This window comes from Halichoerus grypus, chromosome 1 (assembly GCF_964656455.1).
Source record: "Halichoerus grypus chromosome 1, mHalGry1.hap1.1, whole genome shotgun sequence".
NCBI classification, from domain to species: Eukaryota; Metazoa; Chordata; class Mammalia; order Carnivora; family Phocidae; genus Halichoerus; species Halichoerus grypus.
In genome coordinates, this window is record NC_135712.1 from 148,930,843 (window position 1) to 148,952,961 (window position 22,119).

Consider the following 22,119-nt stretch of genomic DNA (forward strand, 5'->3'; position numbering starts at 1 on the left):
AGAGAAAAAAATTACATCTTCATTTTTATTAGCCTCTCACTGAAATTAAGCATTTCCTTTCATTATAAATGTAGGCAGCAAACCACTGAAGTATTAGAAAGACTTATGACTCTGTCAGCAATTGAAATCTGAGATATTTTCACATTATATCACAGTTGTAGAGGCCTCGAAATATTGTTCATGCTCATCAATACTTCAAAATTGTCAGAGCTCATTATTTAATGTATTAATAAAAAGTAATAATATTACAAATGTGGGTTTTCTTTTTAACACTGATAGCTGAATTTCAATATAAATCTACGTATTTTAAAAAGTTCTATGTATCTTACTGTATGCGCTTAAAACATCTTCTCCCAACTGCCAAAGGGGTCCATGTACAAAAACGGTCAAGAACTTTGGTCTTAATGGTAAATGATACAATGAGAGGGACCATCTTGTGGTTTCTGAAATGCTTCCAAATATGCTTCAAAAACTGCAGAAAGAAGCATTATGTTGTTTCAGTTTTCATAGGTTATATGAACTCCCTGGTTTCAGCAGTTAAAAATATACTGTCCATTACATTTTATGACAGGTTCAAGGCCTGGGCTCAAAATCATACCAGGGCTCCCGGGGTTTTAAGAATTCCATCCTGGACAGATATTTCAGGCCAGAGGAGAGCAAATCTGCTTCAATGCTGAGAGTTATATGAAAGCATCTGTTTCCCTGTGTGAGCCCATAGGAGGGGAAGGGGAGAGAGAGTGGGCTCTCTGGGCTACATGTAGTGTTCACTGCTTTTACAAAAGGAATCCTGACCTTCCCAGGGCAGGCTTGCTGCTTCACGAGCCCTGAGAGGGTATCTAGAAAGCTGAGAAGCTTGCCCTAGACCTCGGTGGTGTGTGAAAATCCTGAACCGTGACTAAAATGAAGGAGAGAGTCAACATACCGACCCCACAAGATTTCCAAGCTACTCAAACCACAGTGGGCCTATCTGCTCAGCTTGGTGAACTGAACCAGCACAATTTCTCTGAATGACTTGTAGCTTAGCAAGTGAAGAAAGTAGCTCCCCTCCAGCCTGTAATAAAATGAGGTCATTAAAATTCCAGTGAATTTCATCAAAACTTATGCACTCCTTGGTCTATTCCATTCTCCTCTTGCCACTCTGTTTCCATTGGTTTGGCCAAGATCACCAACAGCTGCCATGTTGCTAGATCCACCGGACAGCCCCTCTCTGTTCTCATCTTTCTTGACCCCCACAAGCACTCCTTATAGTTGAGTCTCTTCCCCCTGAAGCTCATCCTTCCCCGACTCATCCAGGGGATGTCTCACTTCTCCTGCCCCCACTGTTCCTTGTCCTCCTGAGATGATATCTGAACAACACATGGCATTTACTGGTGAACATATTCCCCACCTCCCAAACTAGACTACAACTCCCGGGAAGCAGAGGCCATGTTGAATTCATCTTAGCATGTCCCAGGGCAAGGGATGGAGCAGACACTCAATAAACACTTGCTGAGGTGTATGAGTACTGACATGGACACTCATCCGAAAAAGAAGGCATTGGTGAATCTGAGATCACCCCTCCAAAAAAGGGCAGCTTTATTCAATAGACCAATCCTACACTATGAACCTACAGTTAATGTACAATATAGGAGACATCTTACCAACATTTACCTGAAGCTTTATTGCTTTGCTCTACCTTTACTTCCTTTCAGTGTTTATATATCTCACCTCTTTACTGCCTTTCTTTTCAAACCAACCTCCTTCTTAACCTTGGCTCTTCTAAATATCTTTAAGTTCAAAAGAAGCATGTCACACCGATTCACAAAAACCTTATTAAACCACTTCATAAATACCATTTATTACACCTTTTCGTTAGCACTCTTGGATTTCCTGGATACTATGGGATCCCAACCCAGTAATAAAGAAAACAGACACTGGCTTCTTACTCATGGGGAAGGGTTGGAACCTTGGCAAAGGGACACTCCTTTAGTTTTGGTCCCTTCAGCACTGGCGCCTGTCACATTTGAGTTCAGCTGACACTGACACCCAGGACTGAGCCAAATGCTTCTATAGGTTACCTGGTATAACCTCTCCATAGGTATTATTTTTCCTCAAACAGTGAAACTCAGGCTTAGACAAATTAAGTCTGTATATGTATCATTTCAGAGCTTATGGATATGATGAGCCCAAGAAACTGTTAAAAGTTGTCAGGAATCACAGCAGAAGACTGAATTACTGTTGCATTTCTGGATATTATTCATCATGTGTTCTCCTCATTTCTTCCCCTTCTATTTGGATAAGCCTCTTTTCCTTTCCCACCTGGCCCTTAGATGGAAACTTTGTACAAATTTAAGATGACCTATGAGGTTTTTTCTTTTTTTTTTCTTTAAAAAGAAAGGGGGCCAGGGGCAGAGGGAAAGAACGAACCTCAAGGAGGCTCCACACCCAGTACGGAGCCCAACATGCGGCTCAATCCCATGACCATGAGATCATGACCTGAGCCAAAATCAAGAGTTGGATGCCCAACGGAGCCACTCAGGAGCCCCTGACCTATGAGTTTTAATTAAACAGAGAATGAAAAATCTCAACTTCCTGGATAACTACATTAAACAGCCCTGCCCCTCAAAAATGTCAAAGCTATCTGAAAAAGAAATAAAGAAAATAACCCCATTTACAATAACATCAAAAACAATACTTAGGAATAAATTTAATCAGGGAGGTGAAAGATTCATAAGACATCAATGAAAGAAATTGAAGATGACACAAATAAATGAAAGATATCTTGTGTTCATGGATCAGAAGAATTAATACTGTTAAACTGTCCATACTATCCAAAGCAATCTACAGATTCAATGCAATCACTATCAAAACTGCAATGGCATTTTTCATTGAAATAGAAAGAACAATCCTAAATCTGTCTGGAATCACAGAAGACCCCAAATATCCAAAGCAATCCTGAGAAAGAACAAAGCTGGAGGTATCATACTTTCTGATTCCATAGTATACCACAAACCTATAGTAACCAAAACAGTCTCGTACTTGCATCAAAGTAGACACACAGACCAATGTAACAAAGCTGAGAGCTCAGAATTAAACCCACGAATATACGATCAATATTTGACAAGGGAAACAAGAATACTCAATGGGGAAAAAGTCTCTTCGATAAATGGTGTTGGGAAAACAGGATATCCACATGCAAAAGAATGAAATGGATCCTTATCTTATACTACTCAAAAAAATTAACTCAAAATAAAGACTTAAATGGAAGACCTGCAAGTGTGAAACTCTGAAAAGCTCCTTGACTTTAGTCTTGGAAAGGATTTTTTGGATATGACTCCAAAAGTATAAGCAATAAAAGCAAAAATAAACAAGTGGGACTCTATCAAACTAAAAGCTTCTGCACAGTAAAAGAATGATAGGCAAAACAAAAAGGCAACCTACAGAATGGGAGAAAATATTTGCAAACCATATATCTGATAAGAAGTTATTATCGAAAATATATAAGGAACTCATACAACTCAATAGCAAACAAAAACAAAAAAACCCAGTGATCCATTAGAAAAATGGTCAAAGGAACTGAATAGACATTTTTGCAGAGAAGACACACAAAGGACCAGTGGGTACATGAAAAGGTACTCAAAATCACGAATCATCAGAGAAATTTAAATCAAAACCACAAGACAGCACCTCACAGCTGTTAGAATAGTTATTATAAAAAAAAAAAAAATCAAAAAGCCCAAGAGATAATGAGTGTTGGCAAGGATATGGAGAAAGCGGAACCCTTGTGCACCATTAGTGGGAGTGTAAATTAATACAGCTACTATAGAAAACAATACAGAGGTTCCTCAGATTAAAAACAGAACCACCTTATGATCCAGCAATCCCACTTCCAGGTATATAACCAAAGGAAATGAAATCTCTATCTTAATCTGCACCCCATGTTCATTGCAACATTATTTACAATAGCCAGGACATGGAGACAACCTAAGTGTCCATCAACTGATGAGTGGATAAAAATGATGTGAGATACACACACACACGAATGTTATTCAGCCATGAAAAAAAAGAAAAGAAGGAAATCTTGCCATCTGCAATAACATGAATGAACCCTGAGGGCATTATGCTAAGTGAAGTAAGTCAGACAGAGAAAGACAAATACAGTATGATCTCACTTGTATGTGGAGAGTAGAGCAGTGGTTGCGCGAGGTGGGGGTTGTGGGTGGTGGGGATGGGGAGAGGTGGTCAAAGGATACAAACCTCCAGTTATAAGATGGATAAGTTCTAGGGATCTAATAATGTACAGTATGGTGACTATAGTTAACAATACTGTACTATATACTTGAATCTTGCTAAGAGAGTAGAACTTAAATGTCTCACCACACACAGAAAAAGAAATTGGAACTCTGTGATGAGGTGATGGATATAACAGCTAACCTTACTGTGGTAATTGCTTCCCAATATATCCATGTCACGTAATTATCACACTGCACACCTTAAACTTACACGGTGTTATGTGTCAACTATAGCTTAGTAAAGCTGGGAAAAAATGTAAAATCTAATTTAGGAGACATAACAGGCCCTTCAACTTAGCCAGCCAGTCTAGGCCTGTACCTCTTCTCCCACTAAACAAGACTCCTCATCCCTACTTATGAACTTGCTGTGGACCCCTTGCTCTTCCTCTTCTAAAATTCAAGGTGAATCCTAATGTCTCATCCTCCAAGACAGTTAGACATTTTCCCCAAGGGCCTCTCTGTCATCTAGTAATAATAAAATTACCATTGGTGCCACTAATTTGGGCATTTACTTACTCTTGTGGATTATATTTTCCAAATATGGCTGCAAAATATTTCCCACTCCACATGTTCTTCTGCCATGTGACCTTGATACTTCCCCCATCAAAAGGTAGAGTCTAATCCTCCTCCTCTTGAAACTAGATGGGTCTCAGGACTCATTGTAACCAACAGAACACAATGGGAGGGATGCTATGTGACTTCTAGAAAAAGCCACGTGGTTTCCACCTAGCGCTCTTGGGATGCTTGCTCTGGAAGAAGCCAATGGCCACGTAAGAAGCATGTTCCCCCTCAGCCCCTAGATTATCATACTGGAGGTGCCAAGCCCAGCTACGCCCAGCCTTCTGGCCATCCCTGCACCAAGGTGCCAGATACGTGAATGAAGAAGCTTGGATGTAGCCCTGAGCCATTCAAGTCTCTCCCAGCAGAGGCGCCAGCATTGAGGAGCCACTCCAGTGTGTCCTGTCCAAAGTCCTCACCTGTAGATGCTACGAGCACAATAGCTGTTGTTCCACACCATTAAGTTCAGGGTGGTTTGTTACACAGCAGTAGATAACCAAAACACCCAGATTTAGGGACACATAGTTATTTACAAGTGCCATGGGTAGAGACCACATCATTCTTTGATAAATATTCCACTGCACCTGGCACAAGAATGTGCACACAAGTGTGGAATAACTCATTTAGTTGTTCAACAGACACTTGTTTAGAACACTCTGTAGGGCGGAGTGCAGTAGGGTTTACAAAGATGGGTAAGGTATCATTTTCCCGGTAGGGAGCTTACAAATTTTCTTTAGGTGGAGACAAGACCTGCTTACAAAGAGTTCTAACACAAACCTGGAGACACAAAGTGCTATGAGAATTCACAGGAAGAAGAAAACCTTCCCTATCAAATTAAAGGATAGGTGGAGTATTTGAGAGGAGGACACGAGGGTGGGAGATGAGAGTGGGATAGAGTGAGAGGGGCTACTCATGTGGGCATCCTGGATGGACAGAGGCAGAAAAGCAAACAGCACAGCCTCCCTCTCAGGAAGGGTAGGCAAGGGATTGAGCATGTGGCTCCAGTCAAGAGTTTTTTGCTGATCATCTGAAAAGGAAGGGTATAACATCACTTAGGGGGAGTCACAAATTGAGGGGATGTTGACCTACATCTTAGTGCAGCATGACACGGGGGGCAGAGCCCCTTCCAAACAGAATGCCAGCGCCTGGTCCCTGGAACTCAGATATCTGGGCTCCATCTCTGCCCAGCTCCCCCTGCCTCCCTGTGCAACAGATAACACACCAGGGCCTACAGCCTACAATTTCAGGACTACCCCAAACTGGAATTTCAAAGAAAACCTCAAAGCAACAAGAAAACATTCTCTAGACTTGTAAAACACACCATAAAAGAGTGGGTCCCTCTAATCACATAAAGCGGTATTTATGTCCTTCGACTCCATGCCACTGAAAAGTACAGTAAAAGCCTTTCACTGGAAGGGGAAGAGTCTCCAGGAACTCTAAATGCAGCGTTATTTGTACCAAGGACAAGCTCGTTTGAAATGATTCATAAGTGCCAATGGACTATCTGAGGCCCCAAGGACACACCTGTCTAAAATGATTCACACAAACCAACATCCTTGACATAACTAGAGCCAAAGATGATGAAAAAGTTTTTGTTTTGTAAGTCTTAGTTGATTAACCCATTTACCAGTAAGTATAAACCTATTTGCACTAAGATTCCACATAGTCACACACCAGAAAAAGGACAGAAAAGAAAAAGAAAGAACAGTTAACACTTTTGGGTGTTCACCCTCAAAGACATTGTCCCAAACCCTTTGTTTTCAAAATAGCTGTATTTTGTATTCTTGAAATAGTATTCGTGCTATATTTATGATTTCTTTTATCTTAACCCTTTCAGTGGGAAAATTAAAAACACTTTTTATACTGGAAAAGCCTGAGGCTTTTATGATAAATCACTACCCTCCCCAATCAACATAAATTTGATCATAATACTTAAAAGCATATTGGGAAATACAAAGCCCACAGATAAACCCATGCATATCCAAATCACCTGTTTATAAGCAGATCAGTTCAAACCCAGGGTGTCAACAAAGATGTGCCAAGTAGAAAAATCCAAGGCTGCCCTTAGGATGATTATCTGTTATTGAAAAGTCCTGCTTGGCTTTCTCATGCCTGGCTATCCTGGCAGGAATAAAAATAGCTTTTAAGGGGTGCCTGGGTGGCGCAGTTGGTTGGGTGTCCGACTCTTGGTTTCAGCTCAGGTCGTGATCTCAGGGTTATGGGACTGAGCCCTGCATGGGGCTATGCGCTGAGTGTGGAACCTGCTTGAGATTCTCTCTCTCCCTCTCCCTCTGCCCCTACCCTCCAGCTCAAGTGCTCTCTCTCTTAAAAAAAAAAAAAGGCTTTGAAGAATGACCACCAATGGTGAAACAGGGCTACCCCCAAATTAAAGTTGATTCCCATTCAACTTGAATTTAAAAAAAAAAAAAGAACCAGCAGTCCTTTCATAGAATCATGTCTCTAGGGCCCCAGCCTCCCTGTTCCGTTTCTGGACAGTGATGTTTCTACCAGATTCTATGGGCTCTCCACTATAATAGCACCAGACATTTTAACCCCTTTCTTCCCTAGAAAAGTTATATTCTAAATCCAGGGCAAGCTGCTTTCCACCAAACATTTATCTGATATCCTTCAAGTATCTTTTGCTATCTAAGAATATAAATGACTTCCCCATACACTAAATGCTGATACTTAAATTTGAGGGACAGGACCCACACAGACATCAAATTCCAGAATGGGAGAGAATTAGATGTCATTCACAATTAACACTCATTCAACCACTGAAGTTCAGCATGTCATAAATCTTTCTTTCCTCACCTAGAGAGTGAAAAGAACAAGGTTGAGCCCAAGTTCTTTATCCTTACACTACTTCCCCATCTCCACTAGAATAACCTTCAACTTCTCCCTCTTTGGACAAGTGAGCTACCTGCTCTCTGACCTTGAACCCAGGAGTCTCCTGGTTCTGGAGAACACTGCTAGCTCATCCTGCCTGCCATTCAGCAAAGGCCTCCTGAAAACACTCCTGTTCCCAAGGAAGTGGCCACACCCTGAAGTTCATTTGGCCTTGCTGTTGTCATGGCCCCTGCACTGCGGTCACTGTCCCCCAGAAACCTCTTACACAGCCCACAAAATGGGCACGTGCCAAGAAACCACTGACTTTCAAGTGTCTGTGCTAGTGGGGACGATCGTAAACACCAAGAGTAGGAAGTGGCAAGCGGCCTCCCTCGGCCTTGCTGTCCTGCGCAACCACCACTAGGCAGAGATCAAACAGGAGAAGGCCAGAGCTCAGAGCAGTGCTCAGTGCAGGAGACACGCACCCCTCCATGGACAGCCTTCTCACTGACCCCTTCTCAGTACCACTTAAATCTCACCCCATGGACAGCAGCGAATGCTGGGGTGGCAAAGTGATGCCCCCAATCTGTCCAACAACAAATCTGCATTACAGTGCCCCTCAACCACGGGAGGCACGAGTCCTGCTGAGGTCCTCGGTAGGTGTCAGAATAATAGTCTGAGCTCATGGATTCACAAAACCCTCGGGCTCAGAGGAGGGGTTTTCCACGAGAAGAAACATTTCTCTAGAACCACACTGTCCGATACAGTAGCCATTGCCCCATGGGGCTATTTAAGTTTAAACTCATTAAAATGCAACACAATTTAAAACTCAGTTCTTCGGTGACACTGGCTACCTTCTGAGTGCTTGGCAGCCACGTGTGGCTAGTGACTACCGTACTGAACAAGGAATACAGAGAACATTTCTCCCACCACAGTGCACTTCCAGCCAACACTTTTAAATTGGTCTCTCTGGGAACCTGGAGACCTCTTGGATGACAGGTCAGCAAATCTCAGCATCTGTTCAGGGCCGTAACAGAAAATTGCATTTGAAACAGGATATTTCCTTGTAACATAAGGATTCGGAATGGCCCCAACTCATGATGAAAGATAGACTTGCTTTGTTCAAAGGCAAAATACATACTATGTGACTTTACCCTAAGAACATCAAGGTTCTTGGAGGATGAGAATACATCACTCCACTGGACCAGGGACACTGATGGTCCACCGGCCCCCACTGGGCACGAAAGGCATGCAGTCTCTTGTCAGTGGGAGAGTGACTGCAGGGAGATTTAATGAGCCTCCACCAGGCATTCCGTCACACCTACACACTTTATCACACTCATGTGTCACCCACAGATGGTGACCAGAGGCATGAAGCTAAAGGAGAAAAAAAAAGAGGCTCAACCATTCCAAGTTATTACTCCACTAAATGACTACATATAAATAAACGACCACACCATGTGACTTTTCACCAGCGGCCCTCCCATAGAGAGACACTGATAGCAGTAAAAAAACAAAAGCATCTTTTTAGCTCCAGGCTGTAATAAGATGTTGCAGGGGCAGCTGAGTGATTTTTCCAACATTGCAGGAGTCCACCTCCTTTCAATATGAATCATATTATGGCTCAGATAAGCATATGGTCCAGGTTTATAGAGGACTTTATGAATACTTATTCCTTCCAGAGACCACATGAGAAAATATTTGTCCCTGTTTTATGAGGGGTGAACAGTTGAATGCCAGAGAGATGAGGAGACCTGTCCAAAGTTGTCCAGTGATGGAGTGGCAGGGGCAGAATCAGAATTCTCTCCAGGTCATTGGGACACATGGCAACTTCTTGCCACACCTACCACGTGAATCTCCTCTCTGGCTCCCCACCTGCTCTCCCGCTCCTCTCTCTGTCCACTGTCCATGCAAAAGCCAGGGTAAACTTCTGAAAATGCAAGGAAAACCACATACCCCTTGCTGAAAACCCTTCCATAGCGTCCCATTGCTCATCTAATTAGACCCACTCGCTGAGCATGGCCACAAGGCCCCTTGGGAACTGGCTCTGCAGACTTCTCCACTATTGCCTCCTTCCATTGCTCGCTCGTTCACCACACCACAGCCACACTGGCCTCCCTACTGCCCCTCTGAACCCGCTTCCTGCCTCCAGGCCACCACACTGGCTGTGCCCTCTGCCTCAAGTCTTTCCCCCCAACACTTAGCATGACTGACCCCTTCTCAAACATTTCACCCTGGTCACCTTCCTCACAGCACCTGTAACAATCAATTTCTACTTGTTCAGTTATTCCCTGTTTACTTTCTAGCATTCTTATCGGCTGCTAAGCTCGGCAAAGAGTAATCATGTCTATCTGACCAGCCTCAACACCCAGCCTATAAGAAGACTCAGTCAACAAGCTGAATATATTAACGGACTAGATGATTGACTGCCTTTTCAGGCCTTGCCAACGGGCCTCGGCGCTTTCGTGGTCGGGATTTCCCTCAACTTTCTGAAACTAACTCTCTTTTCAGGGTTAGAAAGGGGTGGGGTGAGAAATACTGAACTCTACCAAGGACATCTGCCAAAAACTACATCTTTCAGGTTTCTGTTCCACAGCGAGCACAGAAGAGAGAGGACATTGAGGAAAGGTGAATCATAATTAAAGGCTGAACAGAGCTAGAGCCACACGTGATTTCTACACCGTTTGCCAAAGCCACACAAAGGCCTCAGTGTGGAAACCCTGTGGCTAAACATTTGCTTCGATAAGCAAGCTTTTCCTCAATGTTTCAGCTCGTGCTTCTGGTTCTCACAAGAAACCCGTTTTCTGCTACCTTCCAGGCATATGCAATAGGGAAGTTATATAGATTTCCATGAATTATTTCTAAAACATACCAAAAAGGTCAGGCTTCACTTCTAGTAAATCTGCTTCTAGAATTCAGCTGCTACTGGGAATTTCTACCTCTATAACCGAGTCTAACACCAAGAGGTGGGAAGCGTAGAAAACTAGGAACGATTGCCTAACTAAATGGGAGCTCTGACTCCTCAGGAGTTCGTTAGCATCTCTCTGAGCCTATTATCCACACCCGGCTGTCAGTGTCTCCCATTCCTCGTCCATGTAAATCTCAGACACTTCAGTGACTCCAGATGCCACAGAAAGTAAGTACCACTTACTGCTATTGTCTCTGCTGAAGGGTCGAGAGGGGGTGTGATCTGGGAGAGGGGGCAGGGGAAGAACCTTGAAAATTTCTTCAAACTGAATCAGTTTCCCTTCTGACAGAAATGTTTGCCCGTCTGTATCCTTGGTCCATTTCCTGGCTGAATAGGTAGCCTGCTTTCCAATTCTAGCGCTAGACAGAAGGAAACCTGAGCAGTTAGGACACGGTGTGGACACACTTCAAATCGGGTACATACCTGATTCTTTCACACAGCACTGGGCCTCCTCGTTGCCCTTCCCCATCCCAACAAGGTAAAATAATGGCAGCACGGTGTGGTGGAAGGAGCAGGGCTCTGGGGTCAGAAACCCCGGGTTTGAACCCTTTCATCCATGATGCCCTGGGTAAGGAATTTAGCCTGAGCTTCTGTTCCCTCCTCTGAAAAGGAAGACCTTTGAATGGTTATGCATCTCACGGAGTCTGAGGCACTGGGCAAAGGGGAACCATCATAACATATTCAGAGAAGCAAAAGCCCCTGTCACATGGCCCTTTATAAGTTACTTTCAAGATGGAAACACAGATGCTCCATTTAAAGCTTCACAGTACCCCTTAATCCTCAGGAAGCATCACATATCGTGTCCCTCTTATGGTCATGTGAGTGGAACTTAGCATTAGGTGTGGGAAATACTGAGCAACACAAACCCCACTTAACGCAGCCCCAGGACATCAGTGGCTGGAATAAATGATTCTCCAGGAGGTCATGAAGATGTTGAAGAGCTGGGTCAAGGGGGAGAGCGCTATAGGCACTTTGTCTGCATCTAGATCATCATGTCCGGGGTCCAGAGTGAGACATGCCATCATGAAAAGTGGGTGATCCACATTTCTCCACAGAGAAATTCTAGGATGGGTATTTCACCTTCACAAGAGAACATTAGAAAATAATGGCTGAAATGACCACCCTGAAGGAAAATGGACCTTTGCCCCAGCTTTGCCAAATGATGGCTGTGTGGCCACGGACAACCTATTTACCCTCTCTAAACTTCCGTTCCCTCCTTGGCAAAATCACATTGATGGTGGCATCCATGTCACAGACGGTGGTTTTAATTAAGTGAGATACTACACACAAAACATCTGACATTCAGCAAGTTCTCAGTAAATACAAAATGCTATTGTTAAAAGAGAAACTTATTTATAATGACAGCTTGAATCCACTGACTCTACAGCTGACCTCACTTGCAAAAGGCCAAGAACTGTAGAAAACTAGAAAATTATGCCTGATTTAACAAGAATAAAAGAAAAGATACAAATGAAAGAGAGGAAATCTAAATCTTAACACAAAATTCATCATCTAATGAATGAAGACAGCACTTCAAGAGAGATACTTTGAAATACATTTTTAAAAAGATGATGGATGGATAGATGTGTGATAAAGCAAATACAGTGAAATGTTAATTATAATACTGGAGTGATGAGCATATGGTATTCACTGTGAAAAATCTTTAAACTCTTCTGATTGTTCAAAATCTTTCATAATAAAATGTTGGGAAAAATAATAGAGGCAGGAAGTAAGGATCCTAGTTTAGAACTCCAGACTTACCAAAAGGTTTGAGAAGAAGTTCATAATCCTTGAACAAACTCCAGTTTAATCCTTTAGTACAATCGTCAAAAATCATCACTTCTTCTCTGAACTTCCTTCATAGTGTTCCCATAGCACTTAAGGGGCGTGTGTGTATATTAATTACTCAAGAAATACACGAACGTATTCCTACTAAATAAGATCAACTCCCCTCCTTCCCCTCCTCAGTTCTCTTTCCATACACAGTCATGGTTATCAGCCTTCCAGAACTTTAATAATATACCTTATACATATATAAAGAAATATATAGCAATGTGGGGACTGTTTTCATGTAAATAATATCAATAGGACAACTTCATGGTCACAGGCTGGGTTTTGGGAAGTCACCTGTGAGGATGGTTATTAATGTGCATTTTCTCCCCTAATGAGGATTATGAAGGAGTACCCTTGGGATCAATACTGGTGGAGAAGGTACAGAAGCAGACCAGGCATATGGAAAAGTTGATCTGTGATGTGGTCTCAATGGAAGACTTAGCCAAATCTATTAGTTACTCAAGAAATAATAATAATAATATAATAATAACAATATATTATTATTATTATTATTATTATTATTATTAAAGAGTTCTAAAGATGGAATGACCTTTCAAATTTGTTCCAAGTTGGGCCAAGAACCCCAGGCCTTTATTCCTCTGTGAGGATCAGCCACTGGATACAGGTTGCTGCAGGTACGGGGTGTGACCTTGGACAAGGTCAACTAGGGGTGGTGCACAAAGGGAGAGGACAGCTGAAGGCGTCAGCTGGAGGAAGAAGTCCTTCATTCTTGGACGAAGATCTAAGCCGTGAGCCATGTGTTATAGCATCCACCATATCTCTTTCTTCATTTCTTTCTTTTTTTTCTTTTTTTTTCAAAGAACGATCTCTAAGAGCTTCCTACTTTAGTACAAATTGCTCTGCAGGTGGTTTCAATTTTTCTACCATTATGAACAACACTAATAAAAATCCTTGCTTTGAGCCCGGGTGCAAATATTTCCATAGAGAAGAGGTCAAAAAGTAGAGTTGTTAGGTTGAAGGATATGAACAATTAAAACATTTGATGGAAGTCAAGTACACTTGCAACACTGGTAAATTCAAATAACTATTGCCCTAATTTTCACCAACATCTGATATTGTTAATCTTTTAAAATTTTTGCCAATACAAAAATGATAAAATTGCTATCTCATTGTTTTGTGCTACCTTAATTACAAGTGGGCATAAATAAGTATATTTGTGCTTGTTTATTGGGCCATTGTATTTCCTAGACTATTAACTGCCTCTTCATAGCTTTTGCTAGTGGTAAATGGTTTTCTTTATTGTTTTTTAAAAAGTTCTTTATAAGCTTCTGCACAGTGAAGGAAACAATCAATAAAACTAAAAGACAACTTACTGAATGGGAGAAGATATTTACAAAGACATATCCAATAAAAGTTTAGTATCCAAAGTATATAAAGAACTGATATAATTCTACATCCAAAACCCAAATAATCCAATTAAAAAATGGGCAGAACACACGAACAGATTTTTCTCCAAAGAAGACATCCAGATGGCCAACAGACACATGAAAAGATGCTCAACATCACTCATCATCAGGGAAATGCAAATCAAAACCACAATGAGATATCACCTCCTACGTGGGCCTCCCAGAATGGCTAAAATAAAAAAACACAGGAAACAAGTGTTGGCAAAGATGTGGAGAAAAAAGAACTCTCTTGCACTGTAGGTGGGAATGCAAACTGGTACAGCCGCCATGGAAAACAATGTGGAAGTTCCTTAAAAAGCTAAAAATAGAGCTACCCTATAACCTGGTAATCGTACTGCTGGGTATTTACCCGAAGAATACAACAACACTAATTCAAAGGGATACATGCACCCCTATGTTAATAGCAGCATTATTTACAATAGCCAAATTATGGAAACAGCCCAAGTGTCCATCCATAGATGAATGGATAAAGAAGAGGTGGTAAATATATATACAGTGGAATATTATTCAGCCACAAAAAAGGAATGAAATCTTACCATTTGCAACAGAGTATAATGCTAAGCTAAATAGTCAGAGAAAGACAAATACCAGATGATTTCACTCATATGTGGAATTTAAGAAACAAAACAAATACGCAAAGGAAAAAAAAGAAAGTGAGAGAGACCAAGAAACAGACTCTTAACTTTAGAGAACAAGCTGATGGTTACCAGAGGGGAGGTTGGTTGGGGGGAATGGATGAAATAGGTGATGGGGATTAAAAGTACACTAATCTTGGTGAGCACTGAGTAATGTATAAATTGTTGAATCACTATATTGTACACCTGAAACTAATATAGCACTGTATGTTAACTATACTGGCATTAAAATTAAAACTTAAAAAAAAGTTCTTTATATATTCTGATTAGAAATCCTTTGCCTATCATATATATCCTCCACTAGTCATTATACTTTGTTGATGGTATCAATTGTCATAAAAGGGATTTTAATAAAATGCATCATTTATTCCTTATAGTATTGACATCTTCTATCTTGTTTGAAAAGTTCTCCCTTACTCCAAGTTCATAAATATGGTCTTTTTTCTGCCTATGTCTCCTATATCCTGTTTTTTACACTTAACTCTTTAATCCATGTAGAAATTATTTTTGTGAATAGCATGTAGTAGGATTTAATTTTTTTTCCCAAATGGATAGCTATTTCTAATATTTAATAAATAGTTTAGCCTTTTCCCCAAGATTTGAAACATAATCTCTATCATCTATTAAAATCTCATATACACATGTGTTTCTGAACTCTGTATTTCACTGATCTATTTACCTACTTTTGTAGGAATTCTATATGGTTTTAATACTATTTTATAATAGTAATTTTCTTCTTATAATTATAGTCAGCCTGTCAAGTTCCATGGAAAAAATCTTGCTGTAATAGTGTTTGGGGGACAACTGATAGATTTGTTTGGTATATCTATTTAGTCAAATCTTTTAAGTCCTTTTTAAAAATTTAAAAATTTCCTTATATGGGTCTTACACATTTCTTAGGTTCATTCTTAGATACTTTGTATCTGTTGCTATTGTGAATTAAGATTTTTAAAAAACATTTTCTAAGTACTTGTATACAAGAAAGCTATTGATTTTTGTATAGATTCAGCTAAACTGCTGAAATCTATTAATCTAATAGTTCAATTGTTCTGTCAATTTTCTAGGTAGATAGTATTATCTGTAAACAATGACAGTATTATCTTTCACTTTCCACTATTTCTACCTATTTTTCTTGCCTTATTACATTGGCAAGACCCTTCAATAGACAGTAGCAATGATAGTATGTATTCTTGCCTATAGTTTCTATTACAATGAAAATTATTTCTATATTTCACCATTAAATAAGATACTTGTGGGTTTCTGGTTGAGAACTTATTAAATTAAGGAAATTTACTTTCATCCCTAGAGTTTGCTACCTATATTTTAGCTCTATGATATATATACCTCTAATATGATAATACAATGGGCAGGGACCGAACTGTTTCACTCAGCTTTGTATCTCCAGTTCCTAGGACATCATTTTTTTTTACAAGAGTTTCAGAATTAATGTTATTTGAATGAATTGATGGGATAAAAGAAAAAAATGGGAAGTTTTTTTAGAACAGTACTTTGGGGATATTTTTTCATTTTTTTAGAAAAACAAAGCCATCAATTTTAAGAATCTGCTTAAAGAAATTCAAGTTCTCATATATGTGAGATTTTCATTCAAGTCTGTGTATACAGAGTTCAAGTCTCATTAATACCAGAGAGAAAGCCTAATATTGTTCATGTTGATGGTTAGCAGAAGTGAAATTATCAGTATTTTATCTGCAGTCCTTAGAAAAATTCCTAAAAGTCTGGAGATCTTATGAAGCTACCTTAGGAATATACTGCTTCTGAGAAATCACCAACAGCTGACTCATGCTAATGAAGAATCATGCTAATGAAGTGTTAAAAATTGGACTGAGATGTTGATGCCTCTCCATTTTATTTTATTGCTTTCTGAAAGCAACACCGACTGGGTGACAAAGGAATCTCTGCTCTTATACCACTCATTGTCTGTATTCCTCCTGGCCTCTGAGTTCTTGCAGGTTAAAGGGGCTCTCTTTCCCAGAAAGCTGTTCTGTTTCTGTCACATTTACCCTCTCTCCCCCATCCCTCTATCCCAACCTCCATGGAGCAGTTAGGGTTTGGTTAAGAGCTGTTCCGCTAGCAAAAAAAAAAAAAAAAAAAAAAAAATGCCGTAGAGGGGAAGTGGAAGTCTCCAAGGGAAGATGGAGACACGGTAGAAAAAAAGGAACCACTATTCCCCTTTTCCTTCCAATAAGGCTAGGAGGTATGTGGGAAGAGAGTCTGAAGTCTTACAAAGTTGCTGGTGGGTCTTAGAAGGGCTGGTGACAGGGAAAAGAGGGATTCCTGAGCCTCATCGTGGGTCCAGGGGGAAGGTACAAAGTCTCCCTTCTACAGGCACATGACTGGTGTCCTTGGACAACTTCAAGTTCTTTATGTCATTTATTAAACTAGCATTTGTATTGTGCTATATCCTATTCTTCTTATCCAATATTTGCTAGTTAAGGAAGAAGAGGATGGGGCAAGATAGGCAGCCTCCCATTCCTTCCAACATGCCCTAGAAGTATGAGAGTATGGATATGGGTGTCTAAGTATGGGTGGGGGGTTTCTGTCATTGCCTGTGGCACTCCTAGGAAGGGGAGAACTGTCAACAGGAGGATACTATAGGCAGAAGAAGAAGAGAGCATTTCTGCCCATGGAGCTCCTATAGGGTGTTAGACTGGTCCACTGGCCACTTTAAGGTGGGCTCTAAGGAATGGTGGATCACAGTGCATTGTTAAGGCTAGGGGAGTATCAGTAAAAGCCTCTTGAGATAGAGGTAATGGTATCATATCTACAGACTCTGAACCCCCCCAGATCGCAGCCATGTGTCAGCTCAGGATTCCCACATCCAGCCCAGGCCTCTTGCTCAACCTGCCTGCTCTCTACCACAGACCCAGCAGCATGAGTCCATTCTTGCCCTGGGTCTGTTTGGAAGAGTACAAAAGCACAGGACATGTTTGGGGCACAGGGAGGAGTCCACTTTGACTTGAGTGTAGCATGAGAACAGGGCACAGAGGGAGGCCAGGCAGCCTAAACTGAGACCAGATTGTGAAGGGTCTTGAACTTGAGAATCTATGATTTCAGAAGCAGTGGGCAGTCCGCAGAGTTTTCTGGGCAGGCAGTGAAGCTGAAGTCCTTTAGTCCAGGGGGAACGCCTTGTTTCATTGTGTTTCTGGCTCCTGGCACAGCGTCTAGTATATAATAAGTGCTTGTTTTTATTGACGATATAAATGGTTAGAATTACTGTATTTACAATGTTAAGATGTTAAGGAAGTGTGGAAGAAGGCTGAGTAATGAGAGTGAATGAGTGCAGTATTCTCCTGTTTTCCTGAAAGCCTTATTTCCTAGAGTCTCCAGCACAAATGAGAGCCCCCCCTTTCTTCTGTAAGTTTAATTCCCCAAATTTCCAGTGTCGATGAATATCCATCCCTTACTATTTTCCAAAACTGAACTCCTGAGTTCAAATTATACCACAACAATAGAGGTGAAAATCTCCTCTATTGCCTCAAAGAAGGGGTGACCTACAGAAAGTGCATTTTCCAAAGTTAAAAAAAAGAGAACATTAATATCAGTTATGAGGAAAACACAAAACACATAAAATGCTGCTTTTTAAAAAAATTTTATTTTATTATGTTATGTTAATCACCATACATTACATCATTAGTTTTTGATGCTTTTTAAATGACCATTTACTGTGCATTAGGCATACATGACTTATCTAATCCTCAAAATGACCTTTGAGGTAAATTCCATTAGTGTTCGCATCTCACAGATGAGGAGACATTGTAAGTAGAGAATCCTGGACTGACAGCCCAATGTGACTCCAGAACCCACATGCTCTGTGCACAGTACATGGCAACAATTTTCCACTCCTCCCTACATGTGAGCCCTGAAAATATGACATGGCACCACCTCCCATCAAGAGGTGGAGTTTATTTCCCCATCACTTGAATTTATTTTAGCCAACTGACGGCATCAGAAACAACAATACCACTTCTGAGCCCAGGCCTCAAAAGGCCTCACTTGCTTCCAAGCCACCATGTGAAAAGTCCAGCTAGCCTGCTGGATAATGAGAGAGAGTGGCACAGGCACCCTGTCACCCAGCTAGTGCAAGACATTTGAGAGAGCCCAGCCAAGATCAGCCAAGCTGGACCCAGATCAGCAGAACTATCCAGCTGACCTAGAGACTCACGGACAACAATAAAAGGCTCTTGTTTTAATCCACTACATCTGGGGGGAGGTCTGTTACTCAGCAAAAGCTGACTGATACACTATGCCATGCTCACACACACATCTGCTGTTCTTGGAAAGAACCGAAACCATCCTGCTAGAATGAGATTCTTAGCAGCAGCCTTTTCTGCTAGCCTACCCATCTCGACTCATCTCTGCCTACTTGTCATATGTGCTTTCACTTCACTTCTTTTTTATATTTCTTCACGAATTCTTTCAAGATGTCTGCATAAGAAATAGCAAAGGAAAGGCACCACCCACTGGGCTTAACAGTGGTGCAGCCTTCCCCACAAACCCAGAGATCCCATAAAATATACATGCCAACAGGTGCCCAAGTCCTAGGTCAAGTGGAGGGGTCCTGGTGTGAAGGACCCTCTGAGACTGCTGAGCTTCCCTCCCTTCAGCTGCTTCTTCCTTAGCCCCATTATCAGATGGCTTTGGTCACAAAAAATGAGGTTCTGTACAGAGGGGGCTTCATACACTTTGGGCCTAAAAGCAAGAGCTCTGTTTGTAGATGAGGGGCCAAACCCCATACAGTGGTGTCATGTCTCAGGGCTGGTACTCCTCTTGGCCAACCAGTCTCTCTGATTTCACTGTGTGCCAAGGTCTTCCTGCCCACCCTGCCTGACTCTCCCACAAGACTGTGATTAATCACTGTTGCATCCCTAGCACCTAAAAGAATATGTTGCACATAGTAGGTGCCAAAGAAATGCTTACTGAATGAAATAAACCACTTGCTTCCTACAGAATCTTCCACGGTTCCCATGGGCAGCAAAATAAGATTAGGACTCCCTGGCACCACACCCCTAGAGCCAGAGACTTCAGCCAATCTTCCTGCACACTCTCTCACCTGTTCTTTCCCAGAGGCCCTGTCCTACCTTACACCTCCACACCTGTGGACATGCTACTTCTCCAGCCTCGTGTTCCCTCCCCTCCCTTTGACTCTTTCCTATCTTTGAAGAGTCTCCTTTTTCTCTTCTGTACTTGTGCCATAAGTGGAATCATTTACCCCCTCAGGATGGTCCAGTGGGAAGGAGATATTACTGCTGTTATTTAATTCATGGCCTAGTGAGATCGATTTTCTTAGCCCCATTTTACAGATAAAGACATTAAGCCACAAGATGTAAAAAAAACTGACTGAAGGTCTCATGACTAGTGAGTGTTGCAGATGGGATTCAAGCCTGAGTCAATCTGCGGTGGAACGATTGCATCAGTGGCCCCTTCCACTGCCATGAGAACATGCCAGGGCTGGCCTTTTGGAGGATGAGATACACGTGGAACAGAGCTGAGCAGCCACAGTCACCTGAGACAGCCAAAAGCCAGCTGCCCCCCAGTGATGTGAACAAGCCCTGCCAAAACCAGCAGAGCTGTCCAGCCAAGCTACCGCTTACCCCAGATTTGTCAACAACATGCTCATTATTATATACCAACTGAGGTTTTGAGTTTGTTATGCATTATTGTTCTAACAGATAATTGAAACAAACCCCAATGCTCGTTTTTCTTACTACAACTTATTTAAGAAATATTCATCAGTCATTTATTAAGCATGGGTTCGTGCATATCACAGGTCCTGGGTGGGAGAGGAGGAGCTAATCAGAGTTCTTCATACAATAGAGACAAGTCCACAATAGAGACAAAAGGAGATCATAGGAGTCCTACATCACTGGATGCTGCCTTCTCTGCAGCCTGCCCTCCCTCCTCACCTCCACCACAGACCACTGCAAACTTTCTCCCTGTTCTCCCCGAATCCACATTCATCTCCTAACGCCTCTTCCCAAACCTGCAGCCAGCATGATCTTCCTGAAATGCAACACTGACCACGCTGTCCTGGGCCTCCCAAACTCTGAGATACCTAGGCTGGTCCCTCTCTCACTGGTGCCCTAGATGAAACCGTGGGCAGCTCCCATTCTCTCTCAGATCACTCTTAGATCACAGAAAGTCTTGCAAGCACTCCAGAATAACCTCATTCAGTATTAAAATGACTAGTCCCATGTAATAGTATAAAATTCCAAATTTCATCTAAAGTTAAACTTGAGGGGCTGTATCCCATTTCAGGCTTGAAGACTAAGCGGTGAGAGCAGAGGATGGAAAAGTAGAGCGTGATTACTTTCTTTCTTACCCTCTATTTCCCAGCAACTGCTTAGGACACCTTTTGGGGCAGGGTGACAGGGAGGAGGGGAAGACACACTTGGCTGGAACACCTGTCATTGGGTGTTGGTTTTCTCCAGCCATTGCCGATGTTCAAGGCTGTCACTCTCCGTGGACACTTGCATGTCTCTTGGCTTGGTGAGTGTTCCTGGTTAAGTTTCCAGGCACATTTAAAAGCTCCCTGGAGCTTCTCCAGCATTGGGACTGTTCCCTAAAGATCCTAAGAGGACAACTGGTGTCCAATCCCCTTTAGATGGTTCAGGAAGATATAGTGGGCCAGCTCTCCCTGAGATGCACTCACGCATCCTTCTGTGGGAAGGTAGGACCTTCTCTGGGCTCCACTAACTCCTCTTTAAGCTGTATGTCCAACATTCACCTTTGTGCCCTGAGACCCTGGAAGATGCCTGGGCAAGCACTCTGAGTGGTCTGCTTTCTCTTGGCTTGAGGAGATACACCCTCCTCTCTCCTCCAACAAACTTAGCGGGGAAACCACCACACCACACCATCAGCCTTCTCCAAAAATGTCCCTCTTCAAAGTCAAACTTCCTGGGCATCTCTAATGGCAATCCCTTTGTATTCTGGACATTGTTCGGGGGCTCATCCAAAACTGAGTGGCAGCCTTTCTCTTTCTGAGTTCCTAACAGGTAGGCGAGCATCCAGATGGAGGATGTGGAAAGAGTGGCAACCTTGTGGGGCTTGGTGGAAACTGACAAGAGAATGTCACACGTAAACACTGAGCTACACTTTAATAGCAGCGTGTTTCTTCATGGCAGGCCCCACAGCTGGAAGGAAACATTTATTCACAGGGTCATTTTATTCATAGTGGAACCTCCAGTAGGCCAAGGACTATGTCTGCTCTTCCGGATCACGGTATCTGCAGCACCTTGCCAAATGCTGGCCCATGGAGGGTGCTCAATGAATGTTTGCTGACTAACCAAGCCATTCAATGAATGAATGGAAGAGAAAAACCATCTGCGACCAGGAAGCATGGTTCAACCTTGCTGCCAGAGTAGGACAAGTGGATGGAGCTTTTCATCGCCTCTCAGGCCTGGGCACAGAGGTGGGCTGAACCCCACGAGGCAAGAAGTCCTGGCTGGGGGCCAGGTTGTCTTTCACTGCCGCACACAGGGATGAAGAAAATGCTCTTAAAAACTGGGGGGGCAGTAAAGCATCCCGCGGCTTTCTTCATGCACACACAGCCATCATGCTGACAGCCCAAACACCGGGCC

At 42.2% G+C, this 22,119-nt stretch overlaps 1 protein-coding gene across 3 annotated transcripts in view; it reads right to left on the minus strand.

Moving 5' to 3' along the window:
• Positions 1-22,119, minus strand: part of ITGA9 (integrin subunit alpha 9) — a 331,177-nt gene that overhangs the window by 173,138 nt on the left and 135,920 nt on the right. The window lies entirely within an intron of this gene.